At 44.8% G+C, this 25,221-nt stretch overlaps 2 long non-coding RNA genes across 3 annotated transcripts; both read left to right on the top strand.

Annotated features, from left to right (window-relative positions):
- Nucleotides 1-803: 803 nt before the first annotated feature.
- On the top strand, nucleotides 804-15,184 carry LOC111093368. Of its 2 annotated transcripts, XR_005381633.1 has the most exons (4): nucleotides 804-988; nucleotides 3,263-3,561; nucleotides 10,380-10,485; nucleotides 12,410-15,184. It is a non-coding gene; the product is annotated as an uncharacterized LOC111093368 (long non-coding RNA). The 2 variants fall into 2 exon arrangements; XR_005381634.1 differs by lacking the exon at nucleotides 10,380-10,485.
- Nucleotides 15,185-22,905: 7,721 nt separating this feature from the next.
- LOC119866830 lies at nucleotides 22,906-24,629 on the top strand. Its single transcript, XR_005381351.1, has 3 exons — nucleotides 22,906-23,030; nucleotides 23,586-23,655; nucleotides 24,274-24,629. It is a non-coding gene; the product is annotated as an uncharacterized LOC119866830 (long non-coding RNA).
- Nucleotides 24,630-25,221: the final 592 nt, after the last annotated feature.

Below are 25,221 nucleotides of genomic sequence, written 5' to 3'. Positions count from 1 at the left end.
CAGTCCGTTAAGTGTCTGCCTTTGGCTCAGGTCATGATCCTGGAGTCCTGGGATCGAGCCCCATGTCGGGCTCCCCACTCAGTGGGAGTCTGCTTCTCCCTCCTTCTCTATTCCCTCCCCATCTCAAGCTCTCTCTCTCTAAAATAAAGAAAATCTTTAAAAAAATGTTAATCGAAGTTTAGATGATAACAAGGTTATATCAGTTTCAGGTGTACTTTCTCTTTGTCATAGGATTTTGTGACCTTTTCCACCTCAAACCAAGACTCAGAGCAGCTACCTTACCCATCCCCAACCTCAAAAAGCCACTGGGGCCCCTGAGAACTGATTCATTTGTTCTCTGAGCCTGTGCTTTTTTTCAAAAGACAAATTGACCTCTGTTCTATTACAGAGAATTAGTAGGCACTAATTTATAGTCACTTTATTTCCCATCAAATGACTCCTAGAAGCAATAAAAGGCTGGATAGAGGCCATCCACAAACTTCTAAATTGGAAATATCTGTGACCAATTGTCTTCACCTTAAAAATCCCACTTAGGGGCTGGCAACCATTTCCCGGTATGATGTTAGATGCACCCTAGTCTTTCTGTGTTTCTTGAGCTTTGGAAAAAGAAATACTGTGTATGTAGCTTTCCAGCTGAAAGGTGCTGTGTTCAGCACATGGCCAGAGTGTGTGCGAACACACCAGGCTGACCGTGAGAGATTTTTTTCCAATACAGCCTTCCAGTCTCTACTCTTCCCACCCCCCTCCGTGGGGGTTCATTTCTCAGAGCACAGTGTGTCCTCGGAAAAGTCATGTAGCTGTTGGCAGCGAGAGGTGCTCTCCCAGCACTGAGGGCTCCTGCCTCACTCCTACAGGCTGGGTCACCTCTCTCAGAGAGTCCTTGGATCTTGAAGACAAAGACAAGAAAGCAGTAGTAGGGGAGAACGTGCTACAGGGAAATCTCACTGAGCAGGCCTCCAGGCAATGACTCCAGCTGACAATATCAGAGGTGAGACCTCAGCTCCAACCCTTAAAACACCACGGCTGGAGGAAGATAGATAACCTTTGCCTGTTTGGCTCACTATTTCTGTTCTCACTTGTTTCTCACATTTGTGGGTACCCATGTTCGGGCCAGCATCTGGCTTCTTCTGAATCAGGGAGGCCATTGAAGAGGACAGTCAGGGTTTGGAAAAGTCTTTTCAGGAGGTGAGGAAGGTTGTGTGGAGGGCACGCAAGCTTGGATTGAGGACAAAAGAAGAGGATTGAAAAAAATTAAAGAAAAGCAATGTGTGTGAGTGAAAAAGGGGACAGAGCCACGCAGGAAAGGTAGGTCCAGTCAGGCATCCTCCCGATTTGGTCAATGACAGATGGAAGGCTAAGTTTAACCCACAGGTACCTTCAGTGATACTGCTCTGGCGGGGGGTGGAGGGGGGGTCTGAAGGAATCCTGGGCCCTGATATTTCCTAGTTGTGTAAACATGGGTAAATCATGTAGTATTCTTGAACGTCAATTATCTGAAGTCTACACATTCATTGATGTCTCCCATCTATCACAGATCAGTATCTTAGATTGCTATACTCAGGAAATGAAGAGGTGAGCCCTGGTACTGCCCCAGCCATCTTGGGAACCCAAGGAGGCGGGGCAAGTTGAAAGCATGGCTCCTGATGGGGTTTGCCAGCACTGTTGCTGAGCAAACTCAGACAAACTTATCATAAGCAAAGCCAGTAATTCAGGACATGGTGGGGGAGGGGTTGGAAAAGAGAAATGGAGAAATTTATTTCGGGTGTCTGCAGCCAAGCGAGGTGGTGGGCTCAAGCCTTAACAACTGACCTCCCTTCCAGCAAGATGGACACCTAGAGTCTTATAGGAGAGGTTCAGGTGCAAGAACAGGTGGAGAGGGTGTGATCGTGGGTGAGGGTTGGTAGGTGTTCAGCCCACTATCAGGGGCAGGGAAGGGTGTGTGTGGAGTGTGGTTCTTCTAGGCTATCAGCGCTTTCCCGGTCCGGTGTCTCGGGATGTTCCAAGTCATTGCAAAATGCCTTCATCAATGTCTCAATAAAGTGCAATAAGAAATGAGCACAATGGGTTTTAGTTAGAGCATGAGGTAAGTGGTCTTGTCTATTTCTGGTTCTAACTGTTGAGGTCTTTGGTTGGGCAAGAGGGCTTGCCGACACTAATAATAATATCCAACAACAGTACTGTCATAGTGATCAAATAAGATCATGCGTGTGGAAGCAGTTTGTAAACTGTAAGCACTGTCTAGTGTGAGATACTATTGCCTACCACCTGACTCTCATTATTTACATGAACCAGGCCAGAGACTGGCCAGAAATTACAGTGTGCCTTCAAGGAGTGCACTTTTATTACTTCCTACTGCATAGTGATTTGGACTATGTCAACAGGCTAGATTAGTGAAAGGCCTTGGAATATTCTGTAATGGTGTGGTAGTAGATGTTGGCAGTCTTAGTTTTAAAAAATGCGTATCTTCACACTTTATAAATTCTTTTTTTTTTAATTTTTATTTATTATTTATGATAGTCACACAGAGAGAGAGAGGCAGAGACACAGGCAGAGGGAGAAGCAGGCTCCATGCACCAGGAGCCCGACGTGGGATTCAATCCCGGGTCTCCAGGATCGCGCCCTGGGCCAAAGGCAGGCGCCAAATTGCTGCGCCACCCAGGGATCCCCACACTTTATAAATTCCTATGATGCTTCCTAACTCAGCCCATGGTCTGCGTGGGGCAGAGATGTGAATATTCTGGTTACAGTGCAGGAAAGAATCCCAGCTTACCTTCCTACCAATTCTTTCTTCTTGGAAAATTGGTTTACTCTTAGTCATCCTGCTTAGAGGATAGAGGCCAGTCGGGTGGAAATGCACTTTTGTACTTTGTACTTTCTTTTTTTATTAAGTTAACTCTTACCTTCACCACGGGGCTTGAACTCGAGACCCTGAGATCAAGAGTCGCATGCTTTACTGACTGAGCCAGTGAGACACCCCTGTATTCTGGAAACAAATGGAATGTGGAGCTAGAAGAGCTGAGTTCAAGTCCTGACTCTAATATTGTCCATTTGTATGACCTCGGGCAAATCATTTCACCTGCCCAGAGCCCTGCTTCTGTTATTTGCAAAAGGGAGAAGATGTAGGAAATGCCTATTTTACCAACGCACAACATGTGGGGAGGACAAATGTGTGACAACTGTAAAGTGCTAATGTATTTGAATATAATCATGTGAGCCATCTGTTTTCTCTTCCTGTCGTCCACATTCTATCCTGCTGGGGAAGCCTACATGGTCTTTCTGCACAGGCTCTGCACCGAGTTACGTGTGTCGGAACCTCACTGAGTTCTGATTGCTGATTTAATACTCATCACCTTTAAGATCCACAATGGCTTCTTCGACCAAGTGGCCGTGAAGAGAAAGAAGTGTAATATCCCAGGATGGAGCCTGAGGTCTGTGCTGTACTTCTAATGAAGGTGATCTCTGGTAATCTTTGGCTCTGAATACCTCCGCTGCGTGCTTTTCATCATGTTTATGATGAGAAAGGTGTCATCTGTGGAGCATCTGCAGAGCCTTGGTTGAGAAGTGAGTTGCTTGAAAACATTTCATTTCAGATTACTCATAAAGATTTCAGCGGCACTGTTCCTTCATTCCTCCTGGTAGTCAATTTATTTATTTTCACGACCACAATAGTATGAGTGTCATCTTTTGAGCCTAAGTAGTGCAGTTTAAAAGTCCCCTGGACCTGAACTAAAACACTTGTTTTCTTTAAAGTGTGAGCTTTTCTATGACTTGGCTTAAATTCCTTTTAAATCTGTTTTGAATGCAGATTCAAATGTTTTGAAATCTGTTTTAAATCTGTTATGTTAGCCAGTCAAGGATACTTTTCCCTTCCTTCTGCTTCTTCTTTAGGACCCAGAGTGGTTTGTCAGTTCAAGTACACAAGGCAGGCACAGACTTCATTTGACTGACAGCTTATAGGAACTCCTGGCTCAGCATTTTAAGTGAGATAGAGTTGGCATTTAGGATGCTGTCTTGCTGTCTGGAAAAATCTGTCCGTATACGACCAGGAGTTTTCGTTCACCTGAAGAACGTTGACATCTTTCAATACTTATGATGCATGGCTAATATGTTGTCTCCTTTTTTGGCTAGTGCCACCTGGCAAGCATATTTCAGCCAGTGGGACACCACTAATATTTTTGCTTTGCAGGGGAATTGGCACTACCTTTGGGACACAAGGCTATTATTTTTCTTAGTACTAAAATTTTACGGCATCTGTTACAAGGTCTTAATTTAATAATATCAATAATCTGAGCATGATTCTCTCCTATTGGAAGCAGAGTGTTGTGGAAAGGGCCCTGGTTCTGAAATCGGAAGAATTGGGCTTGAATCCTGGCTGTCCTACTAATTAGCCAGATGACCTTGGGCAAGAGGTTTAGCCTTTACAAGTCTTAATCTCCTGCTTTGTGAAGTGGGGGATAGTAAGCATGGTTGGGATTTCAAATGAACGGATATGATTGTGGGGTGATACATAAGTGGAAAGAAAGATTATCATCAAGAGTCTTTACGCCTAGGGGAAAAAAATCTTTACCCTTTGGGCTGCTGGGAGTTGGAAGGTATATTTTGATTTTGGAGGTTTGGCCCATAGATTTCATATGACACTTGGTTTTATAATTTCGGAGGATGGCAAAACCTCAGGGCTTCATGTCAGCCTTTCCAATGGTGCAATTGTTTGAGGAGGAGGAGGAAGAGAAGGTTCCTTGAGGAAGAAATTTCCACTCAGCTGGACAACGCCCTTCTCAAATCTCTCCAATCCTAAAATCCTGTTATGATAATATTCTAGCGCTGACCATTGCAATTAGTCTAAGGGCCTCATGAAACTCAGACATTGACTCATTCATTCACATCACAGAGGGAGCGAGAACAGCTAGGGGACAGGTGACACCGTGCCCGGAGCTTGACAAACAACAGTTGCTTCATTGTTTCAGTTGACTTGAGTATAATTCTAGCTTCTCCTTAGGTCTTATGTGTCGATCCAGTTTAACTGATACTGAGATAAGTAGAGACCTAAGTGTTATGCAAGGTATATAGATTCTAGAACTCATGAGGAGTTAACATCCTGTTAATTCCTTCTCCCTCTTCCTCAGTGTTGCCTCTCTGTTATCTATATCCACATCTGTATCTGAATCTATATCTATACTGGAAGGGGACTGTATCTATGAGCTCCTTAAAGAAAGAGTCCCACTGCTTCTAGCATCTGACTCACTTGGAAGCAGTTCTGGCTGCCTAAAACTTGGGCTCGGGAGAATTGAGATCTATAGTTGGTATATCTGGGACAAACAATAAAATTTGCTGGGTACATGTGGCTGAAGGATAGATTGGTGGAAAGCAGGAGTTTTGGCATCAGGGGTCACTCTTGTGTGAAGGTCTACATAGTCATAAGCCCCAGCCTCAGTAGCTGTGGCCAGGCTGAGGCCACCTTTCCTCCTTTGTCACATGACCTGATGTCACCTTATAAAGAAAGGTGACATGCCCATGGCCTCACCTCCTGGTGAGCTGTGTTAACAGCTGCCCATGGATTCTTGCAGCTTGCTCGTTCCATCATTCACTCGTTCATTCATCCCACAAATGTTTATTGAGTGTCTACCATGGAAAAGTTCCACATACTGGTGACAAAATGGTGAGCAAAACCACATAATCTTTGCTTTCATGGAGTTTTCAATGTATTGTGAAAGAAATGCACAGATGTAAGTTATCCCTGTGATGGGCATATATGCCTGTGGCAAGTGCTGGGAAGGAGGGATTTAGGCCTCGAGGGAGAGATCAGGGAAGAGCTGAAGGAGGAGAGGAGGATAACAAGCAAAATGGGCCTGGGAGAGCTTCCAAGGCCGAGGACATGCTACACAGCAAGGCTTCCCACTCCGGTGGCCTGAAAGAAGGCAGTATCTGAAGATTAGAGGCTGAGAAATAGCAAAGATGCGATGGGACTGGGGAGGAAGAGGCCATTAGGGTCAGGACTTTAGACTTGAAGCCTCTGGACCATGAGAAGACAAAAGAATTTTAAGCACAGGATCTCGTTCTGCACGTTGGAGAAGGATGGCGGGGGGGGTACCCGTCAGGTGTGGGGACCCCAGGTAGGCTATTATCTCAGTGTAGGAGAGACAGAGTAGCTGCCGCGGACTAGGTGCTGGCCATGGAGGGCAGGGGTGGTGACGCTGAGGGACATCCAGGAGGCAAGGCTTTGGAGAAGATTTGCTGGTGAGGGGAGGGAGAGAGAGAGGGAGCCAGAGGGCTGCCCGAGTGGGCCAGGAAGGCCAGAAATAAAAGCAAGGGTCAGGGTTGGAGGAGGCAGAGTGCGTAGGCAGCAGGGAGAAAGCAGCGGGAAGGCCTTTGTTTAATTTTATTCCTTCTGCTTGTGAATGCTGCTCTAAGCTTGGTTTGTCCCATTGGGTTTCCACCTGAAGCATTTTTGCCTTAGAGCTTAACTGTGAGGGGTCATTCAACCCCTGGGTTGAGTTTTCGGTTTCTTTTTCAAGCCTGCAGGTGCACGACCATGTCTGCAAATGGGGGCGCGGGGAAAGAGACCTTGGTATTTGGTTCTTGGGCTCTGAATTTCCACTCTTCTGGAATGTGGCTATGTCAGCCTTACACAATCCTCCCCTATGCCCCATCTCTCCTCACTCACTTTCACCCGTGACTGAGCAAGTTTAGTAGCCCAGGGTTGCTACGAGCCCTTCTAGTTTTTGGTTACAGCTCAGTAGCCATTCTCCCCTCAGGCAGTCGGTGGGGCTCAATCCTGGCTGAATGGTCTCTGTGACCCTGGAGGTCCTTTAGGGCTTGTGAGGGTGGGAGCCACTGTGGGCAGTTTGCCTTTCTTCTCATCTGAACGAGTCTTAACAGAATCCCACCCCATCCCAGCCCATGGAAGCTTCACATTGTTTTTTAGTGCCAAGTGGCCTGCAGGGACTATGTATATTACTTTTATTGTATTAAAGAGAGGTTGGCATTAGAAAGATGATGAAATCTTGACATTTTGGGGGGACTTGGTGTGAAGAAACTTTTTTTTTACATAGACATCACTATTCCTAATGCATATGTCCATTTTTTTCATCCAATTAGTGATTGGATACGAATGTACTGAGCCATCTCCCATGTGCCAGAAATAGTGCTGAAGAAGAAGAAGGGAAGAAAGGTGACCGATGACTATTTTCAGACCCATTAGTGCTGTTTGCAATTTCCCATGACATAGGTCTAGGTTCCAGGGGACTGAGTGCAGATTGAGTGCAGAGGAGCCAATGCCAATGCCAATCCCTTGGCTTGGGATGCTGCTGCTGGCTGGGCAGCATAACTTGTCAGAATCTCTCTTAATGTTTGTTTGAGGGCTTCTGTCTCAGTTTAAAACTTCATGTACCTCTTGCACTTGGCTCTCTTTGTTTAAATATTAAAAATGTCCCCCAACCTAAAAAAGAACATTGTTGCCCTAAGCACAATGCTGACCCCAAGCTCCTTTGCACACAACTGTGCACCCCCAGACAGGAGTATCACAAGAGAGGCAAGGAGGAGAACTCAAAGTCTGGTGGGACAGACAGCCAGGCACACCCCACAGCAATGCCATGGAGAAGACGAGCAATCATGGAAATAAACGCTAAAGCTGGGTCTTGAAGAAGGGACTTGGGATTTTGAGGGATGGGGGAAGCATTTTGGGAGATGCAGATTGCTTCTGTGAGTGTGTGGAGGTCTGAAGTAAAGTGACTCGTGTTGGGAGTAAGTTGTAAGAGCACAACTGGTGGTGAGGGAATGAGCCAGGAGAGTAGGTGGCACCCAGACCACCACGACTGAATCAAATCCAGAGCCACCGATTCCGTAGGCAATGAGAAGCAATTGAAGGTTTTCTCAGGTGAGCTAGAAATGTCACCGAGTAGGACTTAGCCACAGGCCATTACAGGTAGGGTGGTTCAGAGTTCAGTGCCAGGATTCCCTTCATTCTTGGACTTTCTGGAATGGGTGGGGTTGCGGGGGGTGAGGAGTGGGGCCGCCTTCCCACTTCTGATGCTAAGTCTGGGTGGGATCTGACAATCTGTGTGTTCAAACATCTCATTTCAAATCTGAAAGCAATTAGCCAGGTTTGGGACTCGCTGCTCTTCTGCGACCCTTTTATAGAGGAGACGGAGGGCCAGGAAGGCCAAGCCACCCCCCAGTGTCACCCCGCTCATTATTGGCCGACACCCGGGACTCACCCCCATCACGAGTTGGCACCCAGGAGCCCCAGGGGGAGTTTTTCTGTTCACCTTCTCCCTCGTGTATTTCTCCAGAACCGAAGGCATGTGGGAGGACAGAGTTGTTTTGCAGGGCACTGGAAGTTTTGTGTCCCAGCCAAGGTCAGTTTAGCATTCTTATTAACATACTGTAGATAATGGATGTCTAAAAGTCTGAGGGCATAAATATTTTAATGTAGCCATACCGTGTCGCTGTTTCTTTCAGACCTGCACTTCAATTTTTATTTACTTTTATATGTTGTTGGCGTGGGGCCACAAGGTTTTCCATCAACAGAAATGGCTGCTGATTGAGGCGATTTGCTTTCTCCCCAGCACTGAAGAGAGCCCCATTCTCCAAAGCAGGTGTTTTTAGATCAAGATGGGCCGTTGGATGACACAGTGGGGAATACACTTAGTAAAGCAATGTCATAAATTGGGCTAGTGTCGGCTTCCTGATTTAATGCTTTGCTCTATTTGGTCATGAATTATATATTCTTTTTCAGATTGATCATTTCTCTCACTGATAAAGGGACAGTGTTCTACCCAGTGGGTTTGGCCCCTGACCCAAGAAATATACCAATGCATCAAAATTCCCTGAGCTGACAACTTTGGGTGAACTCTGGAGACTGTAAATCTGCAAAGGCAGAGAGTGGGCAGGCGGGCAGGCCTCTGTGCTGGAACTCTCCCCTCACTCAGTATGCATCGACTACCATGATGGTCGAGCAATTCCTTGTCTGCTTTTTACCCAGTGTAATTTGCAAATTGATTATTCTTCCTTAGAAGTCTTTCTTAATTAAATAGTAACTGCAGTTATTACCCTCAGACAAAGAGGACATTTTAGTGTCTTGGCAGAGGACAGCCTTAGCTCAGTGGATTTTCATTTATTGAGGTGTCTGCCATGGACTATTGTGCGCAGAACCCTGCCTGAAGGCTCCTTCTAGGGGAATGAGATAGTCCTCCTTGCCCACAAGGAGCTAGAAGCAGGTGAGTTAATGATAAGGCATTATAGCAAAATATGCATAGATGCCTTTGCTTTTGAATGCACTCATTTCAAACATTATCCTATTCCATTTTCATACCATGTATGGCGAATGACAGTAGTCTCCATTTGTCAGATGAGGAAAGTAAGGGAGAAAGAATTTAGGGATTTGCCCAAGCTCATAGAGAAAAGTGAGAAGCAGGACTAGCATAGAGATGACCGGCTTCCTTGTCTGCTCCTTAGGTTGAATGAGGCCCAGATGTGTTCATCAAATGTGACTGGGCCCTGTAGACATGGGTAGAACTGCCATGGGTGAACAGGCATCTTCACTGGACACCAGCCTTCCAATCAGGCCAGTGGTTCCGAATCCTTGATAGGCATCAGGAAAATCTGGGAAGCTTGTTAAGTTCAGTTACTTGGGCCATAGCCTAGCATTTTAATAAGTCCGGATATGTCCCAGCACGTACATTTCAAAAGTCCTTGAGGCGAATCAGATGGCCAGTTAGGGTGGAGACCACAGAAGTAGGCCTTTATCTTCACTAGGATTGCACGAGAAAAGGTGAAATGGAACCTGACAAATGATCCCAGCCAGACTGGAGATTCGTAGGGGAACAGATGTCACCACAGGAAGGTCTCAGAGCCCATGGAGAGATAGGCACAGTCTCTGCTATAAGAAAACACACCAATGTCTCTTTGATGAAGCTCTTCTGGCTTAAGCTGCGTCCACCTAACAAGCTGGAAAAAGAGAGCCTGCCCCTTTTAACCTCTGTTTCTCCCCTTATCTTTCTCCTTTCCACATACAAAATTCCCTTCTTCCATCAAAATCCTCCTCCTCCTCCAAGACCCAGATCACATGCTACCTTTTCCATGACATCTTTTATATCCCTTCTCAGAATAGACTCTCCCTTTCCTCTGTGGTCTTTAGCACATTGTATCTCTATGGTTTTACTTAGCCATCCTACATGAGGGTATATTCCACCTTGGGGATACACTTCCTATTCCTTTTTGTCCATCCCAGAAGGTAACACAGAGCCTGACACATTGGAGACGATCAGTATTTGTTGAGTTAAACTGACTTAGTGAACTGAGGCTACTCAAAATTAATGAATGAATGCATCAGTTCAAATGTAGAACACATATCCCCACCAATAATTTCTGTCTCTTGACAGCTTAAAGAATAATAAGAATAATAATAAAAAGCAAAACACATTCAACTCAAAATACTTGAAGAAAGAATAATTGCTGGTTTCAGTGATGAGTCTACATTGGCCATTGGTAAGTTAACTTGGATCTCAGATGTAATTACATGTTAGGCCTATCTGTGTGAGCAGAGATTGTCCCACACAGCCACCTTGTGACTCCTAGGTCTTGGGTACTTTTCACAAGCAGTCTTGCATGCTATTTCCTTTTATACCCCAGGGCTGAGCCTAGCCTAGTCTCCTCCACCTCAGGAGGAGAAACTTTTTCCTGATGGTCTACTCCCTGCTTCCCTCCCTACTTCTGTAACCCAAACTGACTCCTGTGTCCTGCCCTAAGCTGCCTGACCTTGAGTCTGTGGAGGCCGGCCTCGGTCAGGAAAGGGGCTGACAGAGCAATTGACAGAGCTGTGCAGCCTGGGGGTGTTTGCTCCAGGTGGGTGTGCACGCTTGATTGGGAAGGCTGACGGTCAGGCCTGGTGTAAGGAGAAATCCCTCCCTTCTCTCCTTTGTCTCTTCCTCTTCCTTCCTGACCCTGGAGTTAGGTTTGAAGACCTGCATCTGGCCGGCTCACTCTGTACACACACTTTTCTCGCCAAGTTTTTCAGACCAGGGCCAGAAACATTCAAGGTCAACCATAGTCAGGGTTCATTTTCCATACAGGTATGATAAGAGTGATGTGCCTACACAGTTGATTCCTTCTACCCAGAAAAAATAGCTGTAGGGAAATAGCCTCAGGATCCTGTCTGTACCTCTGGAAAGGATGATGGGCCCACATGTCTCCATGTCCATACTCTCATACCTGGTAGGATGGCTTAGTTGTTGGCATGGCCCTGAATCAGGGGGAGAAGCAAACACAATGTCAGTGTGATTGGGAGAGTCACAAAGATGTCTGTTGGAGAAACACCAAAAGGTTTCTGGAAGAGAAAATTAACAAGACCAGCATGGCTGTCCTCAGACACTTGAAGTGTCCTCCTGAGGAAGGAGGAATGAACTTGTGCTGTGAGATCCCAGTGGGTAGAACTAGGCCGAGTCATAAATCCAGTCCCCAAATTACCTTCCTTCTCCAGTTTCTGGCTATGCCGAATCGCCTCTGCAGTTCTCTTTGCTTTGCTAGGACACTCTCGGTGGATAACTTTGACTCCTCCTTTGGCTAACGGCTTATACTTCACTTCTCTAGAACAGGAGGCCTTCCTTAAATTCTCTAGATCAGGTTTCTTTAAGTGGCACTATTTTGGGCAGAGTAATTCTTTGTGGTAGATGTCTGCTAGCATCGCTGGCTTCTTTCCACTGGATGCTGGCAGCATTCCTTCAGCTGTGACAATAACAAATGTCTCCAGATATTTGGAGACATTGTCCTCCCAATTGTCCCTGGGGGGTTAAACTGTCCTCCGCTCCTCTAATGTGGTCGGGAACCAGTGTGTAGACAGGTGGGCCCAGAGCACCCTGTGCCTTTCCTTCTGTAGCCCTCATCACATTCCTCTCACTTCTAGAGTTCTTGGGAATCTGTTCATCTCCTCTCTCACCAGCTTCTTGAGAGCAGGGATGGACTCCAGAGTTCTTTGCTACTCCTAAACTTTAGAAATGTTTCAAAAAAAAAAAAAAATAGCGAAGGGATGAACTGATTAAAATGAGAACATCGAAGTACTCAGAGCTATCCACAGATCGCATAGCTTCCCCTCAAAGTTATTAAGTGTCCTATCGCTGGAGGGATCCAGACATGGCAAACGATGACTTGAGGATGTGACAGAGGAGACTTAAGCCCTGGATGGGTGATCTTGAAGGTTCCTTCCAGTTATGAGATTGTATGGAATGTGGGCTTTCAGCCAACCACCCTGTGGGCAACTAATTAAATCACAAGGAAGAGGCCAACCACTCCCTCCAGAGTCAGGTGCTAACTGTTCCCAGGAAGGGGTGATGTAGCTTGGAGAGTGACCTTTGAGTGGGTCAAGAGTCACATGAATATGGAATGCCTTTCCCTTGCCTTTCTCCTCTCCTCACAGGTCATTTGACCCATATCCTCAGGGGTAGGATCATGCTTGAAGAGTTAAGAAAACATCCAACTAAGTCCCGCTGAGTCTCCCCCTCCATGGTGGCAAGCAGAGCCAGGCAGCCCTCGGGTGTGTGACGTGGATGAGAAAGGAAGCCAGCACCCTTCGCTGGATGGTGCGGGAGTTGCCTGGGGTGCTATTCTTCAGACTTTGAAGGTTACAGCACGTGTGATTGATTGCTCTATTTTTCCTTGCCTATAAGCCCTTTGCTACTGGGGCAAAGAGCAGTAAGCGGAGACAAATGGATGCCCACTAGGCCCACATTTGGTTCCAAGGGCTATGAAAGAATCAGCTTTGCTTGCTGCGGAATGTGTGCCTATGTGCCTGGCACTGTGCTGCCCACTTTCATGTGCACGATCTCATCTCATTTTCATTACTCAGTGAAGGAGATACAATTAAATCTCTTTTCCAAAGAAGCCATGGAAGGGGTCAGCAACTTGCCCAATATCACATAGCTAAGAAGGAACCTGTGCCTAGGCCTGAATCCATTCATACCTGCTGTACCCCCTGCATGTCCTGCCACAAGCAGAATGTGAAAACCTTTTACCCCAAGCTTGTGTTTCAGCGAGCCCCTGTGAATTGGCATAATCATGATGAAAACTCCCCTTTAACTCAAAGCTGCTTTTGTGGCTGCTGCTTATGATCTTGCCAGGTTCACTTGATTATACATTTCAAATCTCTCTTTGCATATCTGCAACCGAGGCTTCTTAAATCATTGTACTTTGGATTTAACATGGTGAATTGCACACATATGTTTATTTCTCTCTAGAAACAAAAGCAGAGGAATAAAAAACGATATAAACCTACAAGGAGAAAGAAAAGGAGAGCGAGCATCTCAAACAAAATTTGGAAGATGAAACATGGATGGATGAGCAATAAATGACCTGGCATAGCAGAGAAATCTGAAACCCAAATGTCTGAGGGTGGGGTAGGGTGATGTGGGAGCAGTGGGTGTGTGTGTGTGTGGGGGGAGGCAGTGGGAAGCCAGTAAGATGCAAGACAGTTCCCATTGCAGAATCCCAGAAAGAATAAAAGTAGAAGTGCCGACTGCCACTGAGTACAGAAGAAAGAAGTGAGGCCACCTCCCTGCTCAGCTACACGACTCCTCCTCTTGGACCTCAGCAGACTGCCTAAGGAAGGTATACTCTACAGACTATAACCCAGCAAAGCTCTGGATCCAGACATGCCAGCTATAGCCAAAGCCTGGGAAGAGACACTGGTGGAAGCAGTGGCTTAAATCAAAGTTTGCATACTGTATGGTAGGATTTCACAAACCCCTTTTCCTGATTGGCTTCCAGATTTCTGGAAGCTAGGCTTCTACCCAATACCCCAGATAGGAGATTAGAAAATCCTTCTCAAGGGAAACTGACCTATGAGAAAAGACCTAAAGAGTTGGACATTTGGGGTATTCTCCAGTGGAGGATCAGGTCCACATCATTCTGTAGAGTGGCCCATGGTGGACCAGTCCTACTCATGGCATACAGACCATCCAGTCAGGGGTTAGGTGCCTCACTTTGGAAAGCCTTAAACTGTGATAGTGCTGAAATTGGATCTTTGTCACCAAACAGGCAACTTCATTGCTATTGAGGCATCTTTGCAAACTTAGTCTTTGAATTTCTTGACCTACTAATCGCAAAAGCCCTAGTTCTTATTTCCTTAAACATTTTGGCCTCCTCCTTTACAAAGCTGACTCTCTTCTGTGTATTCATACCTTCACTCCTCATACAATCTCCCGAATGTCAGGGTTTTCTTGTTTTTATTCTGACATAGATTAAAACTTAGATCACTTTGTAGGGGCTGACAGGGGTGATTCCCTATGTATGTTGCTTGACTCTAATTTAGATATCTCATTGGTTATTTTTATTGTGTTGGTGTTTTTGTGTTACTTATGTTTTATGTCATTTTTCCCCACCTTACTCTGAATGCTCTGAACCTGATCCTGGTTTCCTGGGAATAAATAACAAGTGCTTTAAAGCTTTTTGTGCTCTTGCCAGATACCATTATCTAGAAATATGTTGGCATCTCATATAAACATATGTTTAGATTTCTATAACTAAATGTATCCTTATGTATGACTTATTATTATAACTGAATTCATCTATAAAGATATAAATTTATTTACAGGTGTGATCTATCATAAGCTTCTACATTTCTATTCAGTTGGTACATATGCCCAACAAGGAATGTGTCACTTGTACTTAGGAATAAAATCACATTATTTGTGAAGACTTAATAGAGCTTAAATGAATGCAAGCAGTATTTACCTTATTAAGTAGGTATTTTCAACATTTATCATTTAAAAGGCCTATGTTAAAGGGTGATGTTCTGAGACATTTCAAGGTGACCTCTAGCTCTACGAGCTAAAGCAAATGAGAAAATGTGGTAAAGGCTGATACTTGTGGATGTTTTGTAAAGGAAAGCAATGTGGTGGAGTGGAAATGGCTAGATGTCTAAGGTCAGAGACCTCATAGGCTCAAGCTCCTCATTTATTGACTGTGTGATCTTGTGTGAGCCCCTCCATCTGGCTATGGGGCCTAGAAAAAAATGCATATTCGTGACCTCACAATTTTGTTAGGCATTGAGCTACTGTGTATGAAAGCATAACAGTAAATTGATATATTTAAACTGTTGTATATCCAAGTCCGTTTTATCACCCTGTTGCTTACAATGCCTTGGGCAAAGTACTCATTCAATAAATATTTGTTGGATAATAAACTAATAAATGAATTTGTGAGTCTGAGTTTTCAAAATATTTTTGTACCTCTCCAAGTCATATTTAGACATTTATAAAATTGAAAATTTATAAGTTGTTGCTGGATAATCAGATATCTTGATTCAGAGGTAAAAGATGACTATTCAGGTGTTCAAGCCTTTCTTGCATATGGAACACTAAATGGCACAGCTGATTATGAGAAATTGTCATCATCCTGCTCAAATATAAGATCATAGATTGGGGGAAACTTAGAGATAATCATCGCCTTCTCAAATATGAGAAATTTGAAGCCCAGAAGCTCTTTGAAGTCAGTAACTTTATATGATTTTTCTCTTCTATAGCTATAGGGATATTGTAGATAGTAGATAGTTGTAAAACACATACATTTTTTTAAAAAATGGTTTTCAAGGATTGTGTTAAGCACTGGGGAAATAAACAACAGCAAGACAAACCTTCCCTTCGAGAAACTCACCATCTAGACAGATATGGAAAGCAGTTAAGTATGCTGTTGTTGTACTAATGCCGTGGTAGATTATAGGGGCAGAAGGGAACTGACCAAGGGAAGCTGGGGAGATAATTTTTACCTGGCATCTTAGCTTGGGCTCCTCAGAAGGAGGTGAGTTGACAAGTGACTTCTTAAGGAAGTGTTCCTGGGAAGACCTAAAAAGGGAGTGTAGAGAAAAGAATAGAGGATCAGGAGAAGACCCATGCAAGGATGAGATATCTGGCCGAGTTCCGTGGAGAGTAGTTTAGCCTGATGCTATGGGGTAACTCCAGAGAATTATTTATACTTCAGAGTTTGCCCCTGCTTCCAGGCAAAGGGACTGGACTTTCATAGTCTCACATTAGTTGGTCATTGGCTAAGGGCCATGGTGAACAGGGTTGGGAAGAACTAATGGGCAGATTTGTTCCAGTAGCCAGAGAGTGGGCCTCTGTAGGCTGTTTCAGGTGTAGAACATTAGAAACAAAATGTTTGGAATCTGGATGAATCTGGATGAAACCTTAGCAGTGTCCACTTCACCTGAGGTTCATGAGGATGATGTGAGGTAGGAGGGAAGGGCATTCCAGGCTAAGTGATAGCCTGAATAAAAGCTCTGAAGCATGACATCATAGGATGTGTTTAGAGGTGAGAAAGTAGTTGATGTGGCTATATTGCCTTATATGTAGTAGAAGTAAGCTGAGAGATGAGCATGGAAAGGTAGGCTGGAGTCAGATTATGCATTTTTGTTTTTGTTGTTGTTTTGTTTTAATTTGGCAAGAAAAGGAGGTCTACTTGAGGTACTTCAAATACTAGATGGCTTATAGGGTTGCATGTACTCAGGATTCCAGGAAAGGTCTATCACTGGGAAGAGGAGTCCTCAAGAAACTAGAACTCTAGAACAAGCAGTACTTAGGGGTCTTTGGCCTGGTGCTCAGTAGCTGCTTTTCTCTATCTTCACTTTCAATGCCTGCTTCCATTTCTATCTACCTACCTTTCTCAGCATGTTCAGATTCAATCTGAGTTCAGATTTCTAGGGTAAGCTGCACGGACAAGAAGATGGGCCCACTGATGGGCCACAGCAAAAAATTGTTGTCCAGTCTATGAATTCAGTTGCTGTCCTAGGTTCAGGTACACAGTAATGATCCAACTGGCTATTCCCAAGGGAGGGAGCAGAGTCACATAATGATAAAGGTGTAAGGGAAGTTAAGGTTTATTGAACACTGTTATGAGCATTTTATATATATTGTTTTATTTAATCGTCACATTTATTTAATCAATATTAATTTAATTCACTTTCATATTCACTTAATCAACCCATGAAGCTGTTCTATGATTATTTTCAGTTTACAGAAGAGGAACAAAGTCCTAGAGGTTTGCATGGCTAGTATGTGGTGAACTTCCTTAGACAGAGCTGTCAACAAGGCAGGAGTCAGGGCTGGCGCATGCAGTCAATAGCCTTACCTCTTCATGAAGGAAAATGGAATGTATCTGATGGTAGCCATTCAGCCACATGTCTCTAAAGGTGGAATACAATCTTCCGTGTGACCTGGTATTAGGATTGGGGTGAAGAGTTGAAAGATTTCTAGTGTGAAAAAATACCCAGAGAAGATTATGTTTGTTTCATTCTTGCATAGTTTTCTCTACCAGCATCAGTTTCAACATATTCAACTATTTTGGGTGAGAAGCAAGAGTCTCTAGCAACTGAGTAGAAAACTCAGGAAGTCCACAAACAGTAACAAAGGTATCCATGAACAAAGTCTCTGTTTTCAGAGAAGTGTCTCTGTGTGTTGCCCTGGCCGTGAGGGACATGGCCGTGAGGGACATGGCAGGCCAGATGCATGAAGGTGACAGTACCTGGGACTCCCTTCTTTGGTGAAATAAGAGATTTAATGGTCTTTGTAGGCATAGTAAGCCAGTTTTATCTTGGAAATCTGAAAACAGGGAGGTGAGTGATTATCTACTTAGGCTTCCTCTTACAAGGATGGAATTGAGCACTATTATTTCTTGTTAAGAGGAGGAACCACAGGGAAATAAGACTTTTCTCATGTACCCAGGCTTTAGCCATCTGGTGCAGCATTAAAAGCACCAGAAAAAGACTTTTAGGGAGGAGGTGAGAAAGGTAAATGTGGACCTATACTTGGCCTCTCATTGTGCTTCCTTGTCAGTGACTCAGTGCAGATCACTTTTCTGGCCAGAAACCAAGTCTCTCATCTGAGACCTGAGCCTGAGATGTGACTAGTTTAGTTGCTCATCATTAGACTTTATTTTTAACTCCATTACCAAGAAAATGGTAAGATACACTTATTGAAGAGAGGAACACTTAGAGAAACCCATTCTGAGAATAGAGGGAAGAGACTGCCAAAGTTTCCCATTGTTCCACTATCTCCTTTGGATGGAGTGGCAGTGGGCTGTCGGGAAAGAGCCTTGGAATGAAGTACGGACTCATCTCAGATGACTGTAACTCTGTGCCTCAATTTCCTTGTCCATAAAATGAAGTTTCTAAGCTCACTCTCCAATGTCCTCTTTCAGCCCTCATATCTAACAAATACAGAGGTGTAGCCAACACCATCTCCTGAAAGAAAAATTAGAGGTGTGTCAATTTCAATTTTGACTTTGGATGGTTATTGCACAAAGCTTAAAAATTAAAAAAAAAATTATATTGCTTTGTAACTTCCTGAAGGAGCTGTCACTGAACCCATCCCAGGGTTATAACCAGGCCCCCTTTTCAGGTCATACTAGTTCCAGCACCCTCCTTCCTTTCTCATAGAACATTCTAGTATGTACATGTATACATTTGTATACACATAGTACATAAAAGCCTGGTTGAAACATGGGATGCCATTTCTTATCTGAGGAGAAAAAGAATAACAAAAACTTATGGAGCTTGCAAAAGTCTTTTCAAGGTTCTTGTGGAGAACACTGTTCTAGAGTCTCTGGCTTCCTCCTGAGGCGTAATTGGAAACACAGTTGGCCTCTGTCTTCTGTTCACTGATCCTTTCCTCCACTCAGCCTCTGCCTAGCCAAAGGGCATGTGGTCCCTTCCTCCTGGTGGGAAGACAGGACAATTCAGGCAGATTAACATATGCCTTTATGCGACCTCCATTTTACCAGCCTTTTTCCTAAGATAGACATTTTCTTACACTTCTTGTCCTCATTATTCTGTTGACCTGTGGCTATTTCTCCTTTGTAATGTGCAAACTAGAGGGCTTTTGTGCTATTTTTCAGGGAGATGGGAAAGAAGAAGAAACTGTTGATTTGCCTGCTCCATGGTAAACCAAGGAGTAGGAAAATTCTGGGGCAGGGAAGGCAGTGCAAAGGCAGTGATTGAGTAGTCCAACCCCAAGTCTTGCAAGGGAACTGTCTTTGAGATATCTCCAGCGTCTAGAAGTGGGCCGGATAAGTATTTAGCACCAGGAGGCTTCCTTAGGAGTATTTAGCAATATGAACATCTTGCCCTCATTGTAAACATGACATGAGGAAAATTCTACCTCTAGTTCATTTTCTTCACATGGAAACACAAAGAAAGGAAGGCAATGAGGCAAATGATCACTGTCTTTTCCCATGGCTCTCCTCCTAGGGGTCTACCATGCTCCTGGAATGGACCTGGAAGATGCAAATACTAACTTAAACACCCTTCTCACCTGTCACTCTAGGATTTTGTAAACTAGAGAACAAATCAGGGCTTCCTGGAAGGGTAGTATGTGTTCATGGGGACTTAAACACTGTTTTATGGAAGGTATATTTTACTGATAATCACTCAGGACAAGGGAACAGAAGGCAACCTAAAGGCAAAGCATAAGCTAACGACCCCACACCCCAGGTGGGTTATATGTGCCATTCTTCAGGCACTCCTGGCTGCTCGAGAACAAAGGAAAGAGAAAAATAAGTGGTTAACTGATAGAGATCACAGTCTAGCAGGACATGAGTCTCCATCAGTTTGCAACTGTCTTAATGATTTACAAGAAAAAAAGCAATCTCCAGAAACCTATAGACCCAATCTCCTGGGACCTTAACATCACCCTCCCTGCCCCAGGATAGAAAATATTCTAGAATCAGCCACTCCTCACAACCCCAGTGCAGCCCTTTCTGCTCATGAGTCCTGTCCCAGTGCTTTAATAAAACCACCTTTTTGCATGAAAGACATCTCAAGAATTCTTTCTTGGCTGTTGGCTCTGAACCCCAACACTTCAAACCATGTCAACTAGTATTTTCAGTTCTCTTTTTTCTGAAGATTGTGAACATGGAATATTGTTTCATAACTCCTTCTGGAGGCAAGTTCCCTTCTGACACAGTGAATGATGGAGGGACCACAAGATCAGTATAGTTAGGTTCACTGAATTATCACATAGAAAACAACTCCCTGGAGAGTTACTCATACCCACCTTGAGGGACATATTAACTTTTCTTGCATGAAGCCCCTGAGATTTTGGCATTGTTTGTTACTGCAGCATAATTAACATATTCTGACCAATACACAGACTCAGTCTAAGACCATTTCTCAAACTTGTGTGTTCATCAAAACTACCCTAAGTGCTTTAAAACTCATCCTAGGGGCACCTGGGTAGCTCAGTGGTTGAGCGTCTTGCCTTCAACTCAGGTTATGACCTAGGGTCCTGGGATGGAGTCCCACATCAGGCTCCCTGCATGGAGCCTGCTTCTCCCTCTGCCTATGTGTCTGCCTCTCTCTGTGTGTCTCTCATGAATAAACAAGCAAACAAAACCTCACCATAAAGCATCTGATCCAGTAGATTTGAGGGGGGGCCCAGGAATCTTCATTTAATTGTATGTTAAATTGTCCACAGAAATTCTGGTTTAGTCTGTGACTCTGCTGCTTCTTGAGGTCCACACATGGAGAAACACTTGAAGGCAGGTTGAAGAGGTTAATTTACATTGCTTGCTGTTGAGGTTGTATTTTTCTCTTACTCTGAAGGTCTCAATTACTTTCTCAGCCACTGGAAAAAGAGAAGACTGGGAGGTGGGTTTACCGGCAAAGGAACGCTTGCATTAGTCAGGATCATGGATATGGGAGTGATACCGGCTTCTTAAATTCATTCTGGGGATTCAAGGAGATAATTCAACAGGATGCATAAATCATGTAGTCCCTTGTCTGGAGCAAGCAAGATGGGTAATACATGTAGTTTCTTTAAAAAGGAAAAAGGAAAACTAAGTTTCAAGCAATTATGATTACCTTCGTCCTGCCAGCCATAGTGAGGCACATGGAGCTGACCCGAGCCAGTTGTGCAGATGTTGCAGAGTGAAGTCGGGCAGGGGGCTGAGCCCTATGAGGGCAGAAATAATCCAGGAACAGGGCTCCGTTGATAAGGGCTGTGGGAATTGTAGACTCAAAGTACTAGGAGAGTTCAGAGAAGGAGAGATTTCAGTTTTCCTTGAATACTGACTTGATATGGCATGGTAAGGGTAATAGCTTCTAAGAATGACAGTCAGGAGTTTCTCACAAGGGCTAATGAATCACTCCATTTAGCTGTGACAACAGCAAGGCAAAGAAATATCTTCAAGGGCCCAGACGTTATTTTTCTGGCCCTGTCCCGGGGGTATAATGTGCTTAGAAGTTATGACAAATTAGCTGCTTGTAGCAAATCTACACGAGCCCTTTTATAAAGATGGAAGTTTAGGCCTGCGTTAATGGGTTATTATTGGCAAGGGAAATAAAGTTAGATGAAGAGGGCGGGCCCTGGCTAGGAAGGGCTTTGAGAAGCGGCCCAGGAGCTCAGCCCTGGCCCAGGAAGCCAGAGCACGGGCAACTGTTCCAAAGGCAGAGACCAAGCCTCTATGGGGTCATGGGCCATTGCTGCGTGTCTGTGTCCCCACAGTCATTTTACACACGGAGGCTGAGGGCAAAGTTACTGGACTTCTGTACCGGGAAATGGAAAGGAAATAAAAGAGAAGTAATTAAGGAAACAAAATGGAACTGGAGATGTGAAGAGAATGCAGTGCTGTGGTATTTTTTTTTCAATCATGAGAATTTATTTTCTCACCAGTATTGTTTTTCTAGGAGGGAGCATCCCCTAATTTCACACTGCTGTGTTTATGTTTCAATGCGCCCGAGTGACATTTGCGATGGCCAGCCTCTGGGTTCTCTCTGTGCTTTGGGAGGGAGAAGCCAGGCCTGAAGTCAGGGCCCTCGGGAAGTCGAGCCTTGTTTTGGCAGAGATGTGTATCCCTATGTTCATTTATGTTCTATTACAACGTATGTGGAAACAGTGACCTGTGAACTATGCTGTTCCATAACATTAAAGAAATACAGGTACACGCGCACACACACACACACACACACATCTTAAATAAACGCAGTGTGCATAAATACTTTTTAAATATAACAGTGAACTATTTGCATCTTATGCTAATACCTCTATTTACCTGCAACTGGCATAAAGAACGAACCACTGAACCGTAGCGTCCTGTGGAAAGCATATACATGGTATCTCATATTGCTCTTAGACATAATGGTAATTGATGTTAAATCACAAATACACAGCATTTAATTTTATTTATTTATTTTAAGGTTTTATTTATCTGAGAGAGACAGAAAGAGAGAGAGCATGAGCAGGGAGGAGGGGCAGAGGGAGAGGGAGAAGCAGAGTCCTCACCGAGCAGGGAGCCAGACGCTGGATCCTAGGACCCATGGATCATGACCTGAGCCAAAGAAAGATGCCTAACTGACTGAACAACCCATGCCTCTAAACAGTATTTCAAATAGAAAAGCAGCACACACACACACACACACACACACACACACACAAGATCATACCTGACCTTAAGTGACCTCAAGGCCTGAGCAATGTGTAGTCAGGATGCCTACCCATGGAGACTTCAGGAAAGCAAGCGGCCTGGCAGTGGAGTGGAATGAGGCCGTCTTCCAGACCCACAGTGGCCATTAGCCTTGCTGTAGTTCAAGGGGTCTTCACTCTAATCAGTCTGTTAATGGGACTCTGCTGCCTTCCCAGTGCTCACTGTCATCTTTTTCTATCAGCTTCCTCCCTCAGGCTTCCTACCCCCTTATTGCTCTGCTCACTCAGGCTTCTCCTTCCTCATAACTGGGCTTCTTCATGGCCCACAATGGCCCCTGCTTGTCTTACAACATGGCTTTTCAGCTTGGTTTCTTATTGCAAACTGCCTGCTTACATCGGTTTCATTTATTTATTTTTTCCCAATTTTGCCTCCCAAAAGTAAACATTGGAAAGGACCAGCTCATTTTATTTTGCACCAAGCCATTTTACTTCTTCTTTTTTCCAGAACAGCTTTCTTGAGGTATAACTAAAATACAAGGAACTGCAAATATTTAATGTGTATAATTTGATGAGTTCGGACATATGCAAACACCCATGAAACCATCACCACAATCAAAGTATGGGTCACTGGTGAGTCAGAGAATTGGTTTCTACGGATTATGTGCCATTGAATCATAGCCTAGGTCCCTGTGGGAGACTAGAGGGGGCTCAGGCCCGGGTGGTTAGTTCAGGGTTGTCTTTCAGCAGGGGCTGTGGCAGGACAGTCACTGCGAGTGGCACGTTTTGTCAGGTTCTTTCACTTGTTAGTTCCCCTAGCCTCTGCTGGGTGGTGGCTTGGGGGGCCTAAGGCTCCAGTTACTGGGGTGGTGTGCACAGAAGACCTGGCATTCTTTCTGCCTGTCTGCTGTGGTCAGAGCATATGTCTGTCTTAAGAGTCCACAGTGGTCCCCCTATACTAGGTCAGGGCACGACAGGTCAATGTAAGTGAGTCTCTCACTGAAAATGATAAAAGAGAAGCCAAGATTTGTCTCTTGTAGGGCTCCCTCTGTTGCTCCCCTTCTAAGGAGTGTGAGCCATATGTGGCGGGTGGGAATGACTGCCCTCCCACTGGTGAGGTAAAGGGTTTGTAGCAGGCAGCATGCTTAGCAGCAAGGTCAAAACCCAAATCTGGTTAATTTCTTCCAGGAAAGGTATCATCAGACAGTTCTGGGAAGCTCTGAGATTTACTAGCAGCGTTTGGAAGCTGCATTACCAGGTATAACCTACTCGGTCATTGAAGACATCTCTCTTACTGTCATTGGGCACCAGGGCTCAGCTCCTCCTCCTGCAACCACAGTCCTGGTCTCTTGTGAAAATTGCAGCCACACTTGCTTCTGGAAAACCAGCATAGCCACCCACCAACCTTTGCCAGAATGAGCTCTCCGAGGCCCAGGATTTTTCCACTTTAAAATTGGGGGGTTGTCATCTGACAGTGGGTCCTAGGTTACATGTCCAGGCCTTAGTTGCAAGGAAGGCTAGCGATGCAACTTTTACGAATGGTCTCTGCTTCTTAAGATAGAGAATCCCCCAAATAGGGTTCAGATGCTGGACAGTAACATTTATGTCAAATACATAAATGCTATGTATTTATCCCCTTGGGCCTTGTCCATTCTTAAGACAGGAGAGAAACGTGAGGAAAATTGTGCATTAAGTACTACATGTTTGTGTTCTCCTCCAATTCATATATGGGAACCCTACTCCCCGGTGTGATGGTGTTTGGAGACGGGGCCTTTGTGAGGCAGTTAGGTCCTAAGGGTGGAGTCCTCGTGATGAGATTAGTCCTCTTATGAGAAGAGACACAATCGAGCTTGCTTCTCTCTGCTTTCCATGTGAGGATACAACCAGAAGATGAACATCTGAAGACCAGGAAGGGGCCCTTACCGAGAACGGAATCTGCCAGCACCTTGAACTCTCAGCCTCCAGACCCAGGAGAGAGCACTGTCTAATGGTTAAGTCCCCCAGTCTGTGATATCGTGTTATAGCAGCTGGAGCTGACTAAACACAGCATTTGGGGGGAGTCTGTGGAATGGATTGCAGGAGAGAGATGGAACTGGAGGGCCTCCGCGGGGAGCAGCATAGGAATGATGTGCAGAGCTCACACCCGGAGAGCGTGCCCTTGGCACAGTGTCTCACCAAGGGAAGAGAACTCTAGTCTAACACAGATAATTTCTAAGCCGTCTCAATTTTGTGTGTGGGTGTGTGTGTGTGGGGGGGGGGGCAGGGGATAAGCTGAGATGGACAGACCAATAAGCACACAGACAGATGCTTCAGCTCCAGAGCCCAAGTCAGAGAGTCCATTCCACTACTAGGTTCTTTGCCAGCTGTGGAAACTTAGGTCAGCCCCAGACATGCCGCCTGGAAAAAGGGGATGATGAGAGCACCTACAGCGTGTGGCAAGGACTCGGAGGGTTCATGCACAAAGAACTGTTGGCCGATTGGCTGGTCCAGAGCAGGTTGCCAATAAATGCTATGTATTAATAATGATATTCTGACGTGAGGTCGAGAGGCTGGCCTATTTGGTAGGCATGGGAGGGAGGCTGGGAGGGTGAATGCGGGAGGGAATGTGAAAGGCAGCACAGACGGAGCATGGTGACAGATGGGGGGCAAGGGCACAGGGGAGAAGCGAGGGTCACAGAAGACTCCATAAATTATTGATAAATCATCTCTCTCATTTGGTTCTTGGCATGGGTTATTCTGATTTGAGCTGGCATTTTTCAGATAAAATAACAGGGAGAGAACAATTGAGAATTTGATCTGATAGGATGAATGCATCACCCGAGAA

This window comes from Canis lupus, chromosome 30 (assembly GCF_011100685.1).
Source record: "Canis lupus familiaris isolate Mischka breed German Shepherd chromosome 30, alternate assembly UU_Cfam_GSD_1.0, whole genome shotgun sequence".
Lineage (NCBI taxonomy): Eukaryota > Metazoa > Chordata > Mammalia > Carnivora > Canidae > Canis > Canis lupus.
Note: the sequence above shows the minus strand (reverse complement) of the source record. Positions and strands in the feature narration are given on the sequence as shown.